This window comes from Arachis hypogaea, chromosome 5 (assembly GCF_003086295.3).
Source record: "Arachis hypogaea cultivar Tifrunner chromosome 5, arahy.Tifrunner.gnm2.J5K5, whole genome shotgun sequence".
Taxonomy (NCBI): domain Eukaryota; kingdom Viridiplantae; phylum Streptophyta; class Magnoliopsida; order Fabales; family Fabaceae; genus Arachis; species Arachis hypogaea.
This window is the reverse complement of record NC_092040.1, coordinates 18,033,810-18,039,327: the sequence shown is the minus strand read 5'-3', so window position 1 is coordinate 18,039,327 and position 5,518 is coordinate 18,033,810. Positions and strand designations below refer to the sequence as shown.

The following is a 5,518-nucleotide window of genomic DNA, read 5'->3' as shown; positions in this document are numbered from 1 at the left end:
GTTTTGATTTTAAAACTCTGTATCTCTCTAATTATAACTAGTCGGCTTAAACTCCGTAAGCTGCGGCTAGTTTCCTATGTTTATATTACTATATCTATACATGTGTTTTATTCTCTTGCACCTATTTCTTGTATCTTGTGCGTTAGTTTTGTGTGAAGGTTTCACGCTTCTGAAATTCTGTTTTTGAGCTCACTCCTTTATCAGGCTTCTAGATTATATTATTTCTTTCTATATATAAATATGTATAAGCCTTAGAATTATCGTAACCTCTGATTAACCTTTGCCTTATGGCTAGAGATAAAGTTTATGGTAATTGGGGTGTTACACAAATATTTTGTTCTTAATAACAAGGATAATTTGGGAAAATTTGATCTAAAGGCATATGAATGCTTATTTATAGGTTACTCTACAAATAGTAAAGCATATAGAGTTTATCATCAAGATGCAAGGATAATTGAGGAGTCCATACATGTTACATTTTGTGACATTAACTTAGTTTAAAGTGTTTTGGAAGATTGTGATGCAAGAAATCATGTTCAAAAGGATGATGAAAAGGCACAAAATCATGAAAATGAGAATTCTGAGCAAATTGAATAAGAAACTGCACCTGCTAAAAATTCTGCAAGAGACAATTCTGTTTTGTCTCATAAATCTGGAGAAAATCCTGAAACCACCAGTTCTTTGAATCCCTTAGTGATGGAATCTGCCTCCGAGTCCTCTAGACCTTATGAATGGAGATTCGTAAAGAATTATCTTGAGAAAATTGTCATTGGGGACGTCTCACATGGTGTTAGAACTCGTTCCTCCACTAGAAAAGCAAATGAAGAAATAAACATTGCTCTTCTCTCTCAATTGGAGCCTCAAATCATCAAGGAAGCCCTTGATGACCCTTCTTGGGTAAAGGCAATGGAAGATGAGCTTCATGAGTTTGAGAAGAACCAAGTTTGGATATTGGTTCCAAAGCCAGGTAGAAAGAAAATAATAAGCACTAAATGGATATTTCGGAACAAGCTTGGTAAAGATGGAAGCATTGCTAGAAATAAAGCTAGATTGGTGGCGTAAGGATATGACCAAGAAGAGGGAATAGATTTTGATGAATCCTTTCCCCCTGTTGCCCGAATGGAAGCCATAAGACTTCTTCTAGTCTATGCTGCTTATTGTGGTTTCAAACTATATCAAATGGATGTGAAATGTACATTCTTGAATGGTGTGATACATAGAGAAGTGTATGTAGCACAGCCACCTAGTTTTGAAAATAAAGAATTTCCCAACCATGTTTTCAAACTATCTAAAGCTCTCTATGGTTTAAGACAAGCCCCTAGAGTTTGGTATGAGAGACTTACCTCTTTTCTTTTGAAAAATATTTTTCAAAGAGGCACCACTGACACTACTCTATTTGTCAAGAACTCTAATGATTCTTTCATTCTAGTCTGAATCTATGTTGATGACATTATTTTTGGATCAGCCAATGAATCCCTTTGTACTGAATTTGGAAAACTCATGACAGGTGAATTTGACATGAGCATGATGGGTTAAAATTTTTTCCTTGGACTTCAAATTAAGCAAACTGAAAATGGTATTTTTATTCATCAAGAGAAGTATGCCAAGGAACTAGTTAAGAAATTTGGTATGAAAAATGCCAAACCCATGGGAACTCCCATGTACCCCAATTCAAAATTTGAAAAGGGAGAAACTGAGAAAGATGTAGATGAGACTAGGTATAGAGGAATGATTGGCTCTCTTATGTACTTAACTTCCTCTAGACCTGATATTGTGCAAAGTGTTGGAATGTGTTCAAGATTCCAATCAAAACCAAAAAAGTCACATCTTTCAGCAGTAAAGAGGATCATTAGATATGTTCATGGCATATCCAATTTTGGTTTATGGTATCCTAAGATTGATGATTTTTCTGCAGTTGGTTATTGTGATGCAGATTTTCCTGGTGATAGAGTTGATAGAAAGAGCACATCAAGCATATGTTGTTTCATTGGAAAGTCTATAAATGTCTGGTCAAGTAAGAAGCAGCCCACGGTGGCTTTATCCACTGCAGAGGCTGAGTATATAGCTGCTTCTTCTTATTGTTCTCAGCTTATGTGGCTAAAAATGCAGCTTGGTGATTATAAACTAAATGCTGAAAATATTCCCTTGTTGTGTGATAATATGAGTGCCATTAATATTTCAAAGAATCCAGTTTTACACTCTAGAACTAAACATATTGAAGTGAGATTTCACTCAATAAGAGAACATGTTCAAAAAGGGGATATTAGCATTAAATTTGTTAAATCAGAAGAGCAATTAGCTGATATTCTCACTAAACCACTCGCTGAAGACAGATTTTGCATACTTAGGACTAGTCTATGGATTTTAAGTCATGATTCATTCTTTGAAAATTGCTGATGTGTTTGTTGAAGTTTTTTTCTCATAGGTAGGGATAAGACAATTATGGGCATATGAAGAATGATGCCAGGGCATCTAGGCCAGTTTCACTGACCTTTTCTTCACTGTTTTAGGGTAGTTTCATGCATTTTCTTAGTGAATAAGGCAAGTTTTGGATGAAAATACACTTACCCCTTGATTCAAGCAACTATTGTGAAATTTACATGATTTCATAAGGATTTTGCAAGAATTGAATGACAAATTGATGATGCATAATCTCATGACTTTGGCTAGAGCTTTGATGCACTTTATTTGCTTGATTTCAGGACAAAGGAAGCAAGGAAGAACCACGTTAGTAGCCACATTAATCTAGTTAACGTGACCACTAACGTGGAACGGGAATGAGCTTGCAACGTTAATGAGGAAAGTGATCACCAATAATGCCTGCGAAGCCATCATAAGCCCACGTTAATTGCCACGTTAACTAGGTTAACATGGTAGTTAACGTGGAGATAAAGAGAGCTCCAGCGTTAGGGGTAAACGTGAACACCACTAACGCTCCAAGAATTGGCAATGAGCCACGTTAAGAGTCACGTTAACTTAGTTAACGTGAACTCTAACGTGGAAGGGAGGAACAATGCCAACGTTAGTGACACTCAGCTTTATCACTAACGTTGGATCAAGCTAGCATTGCCCACGTTAGTTGTCACGTTAAGACCATTAACGTGAAAGTTAACGTGGAGCTAAGATTGATGAGCCAACGTTAGTGACACTCACCTTTGTCACTAACGTTGGAGATGGCATTCACTACCACGTTAGTGGCCACGTTAACCTAGTTAACGTGAACTCTAACGTGGAGAGTAGGGGCGTTTGGAGCATTAGTGACAAAGGTAAGTGTCACTAACGCTCTTGAAGATAGGGAACGAGGGGGCATAAGGCAACGTTATTGGGAAAGGTAAGTCCCAATAACTCTTGCGAAGGTTCATAAGGCAACGTTAGTAGTCACGTTAGTGCCACTAACGTTGAAGTTAACGTAGACTATATGGGGTTGGAACATTAGTGAAAAAGGTGATTGCCACTAACATTCTCGAACCCACAATTTCACTTAACGTTAACATCATTAACGCCCATGCCTAACTCACACCTTTCTGCAAGCTGAGCCCACTAAAGATTGTAACTGCTTCAACTCAAGATCTCAGGCCCACATCCAAGACTTGCAGAACTCACTAGAAGATCAAGAAGAGTAGTATATATAAGAGTAATTTTGAACTATAGAAAAAGCTTGGCACTTTAGAGAACTACCCTCTGTATATTTACTTTTCTGAATTTTGAAGCATGTATTCTTTTTTGCCATTTTCCATTTCTAGAGCTATGAACAACTAAACCTCTTTCATTGGGTTAGGGAGCTCTATTGTAGTTTGATGGATCAATTATAGTTTTCATTCTTCTTCTTCTTTCTTCTCTTTTGATTTGCTAGAAAGCTTTCGATCTTAATTTAATTGGTTAGTTGTCTTGAAAAAGAAACTCTCCATAATTGGGTCTCCTCTGAGCCTTGGAAAAGGAATGAGGAGATCATGCTAGAAATGCTTTCTCATGTTGGACCAAATTGGGGTCTGGGCGAATATAGTGACATGTAATCCTTCCAACACTTTGATTTGGAAATATACATGTGGTATAATCAGTGACCATACTTCATCTCTTCCCATGAGCAATTAAATCAAGGAATTGGGCAATTGTTCAAGCTTAGAGAGATTGGATTGCTAAGGAATTGGGATCCAATCACTTAATATTGCCTAGGAGATCAATAGATGCATTGATTGAGGGAGAAATGAAAATAAACTTGATCCAGAGAATACAACATCTCCTGAGCCCAATGAATTCCCCATTTCTGATCTTACCCATTCTCTTTACCTTCTGCCATTTATTTCCATGCTCATTTTCCCAAGTTCCCATTTAAGATTCTGCACTTTATTTTTTGCTATTTACTTTCCCGCCATTTAATTTTCTGCAATTCTCAAACTATACTCTGTTTAGCTCAACTAGCATACTCTTCCAACTAAAGTTGCTTGACCAATCAATCCCTGTGGGATTCGACCTCACTCTATTGTGAGTTTTTACTTGACGATAATTCGGTATACTTGCCAGGAAGAGTATTTTGAAATAAACATGGAGGAGAACTTGGAAAATAACCATGAAGGAGAAGCTCACAACTGTGCCAGAAAAGGCCCTGCAAATCATGCTGGGCAAGAAAGGAGAGTTCTAGGCTCTTACATCAATCCAAATCTAGGAAACTGTGGAAGTAGGATCTAAAAGCCCACTATACATGCCAACAAATTTGAATTAAAACCCCAGCTCATCACCCTTGTTCAGAACAACTGCTCATTTGGAGGAAGTGCCCAAGAAGATCCCAATCAACATCTAACCACCTTCCTGAGAATATGTGAAACAGTGAAGTCTAATGGAGTCCATCTGGATGTCTATAGGCTGCTTTTGTTCCCTTTTTCACTCAGGGACAAAGCATCCAAGTGGCTTGAATCCTTCCCGAAGGAGAGCTTAACAAATTGGGAAGAAGTGGTGAACAAGTTTTTGGCAAGATTCTACCCTCCTCAAAGAATTAACAGACTGAGAGCTGAGGTACAAACTTTCAGGCAACAAGATGGTGAGACTCTCTATGAGGCATGGGAGAGATTCAAGGACTTAACAAGAAGATGCCTACCAGACATGTTCAATGAATGGGTTCAGCTTCACATTTTCTATGAAGGTCTCTCTTATAAGTCAAAGAAGGCTGTAGACCATTCCTCAGGGGGCTCTCTAAACAAGAAGAAAACCATTGAAGAAGCCATAGATGTCATTGAGACGGTAGCTGAGAATGACTACTTCTATGCTTCTGAAAGAAGCAACACTCGAGGAGTAATGGAGCTAAACTACATGGATGCATTGCTGGCTCAAAATAAGATGATCACCAAGCAGCTAGCAGATCTTACCAAGAAGGTGGAGGAAAATCAAGTTGCAGCAGTCATCACTTCATCACCAGCTCAAGAAGGAGTGAATGCAGGGGAAGAAGGTGACTGGAACAAGCCAACTACGTTGGGAACTCACCTAGACAAATCCATGATCCATACTCCAAAACTTACAATTCTGG

The 5,518-nt window shown here is 38.1% G+C and overlaps 1 non-coding gene across 1 annotated transcript; it reads right to left on the bottom strand.

The window, feature by feature from the left end:
* Positions 1–4,995: 4,995 nt before the first annotated feature.
* On the bottom strand, positions 4,996–5,103 carry LOC112804497 (small nucleolar RNA R71). The gene has a single exon (XR_003203111.1). It is a non-coding gene; the product is annotated as a small nucleolar RNA R71 (small nucleolar RNA).
* Between the last annotated feature and the right edge of the window lie 415 nt (positions 5,104–5,518).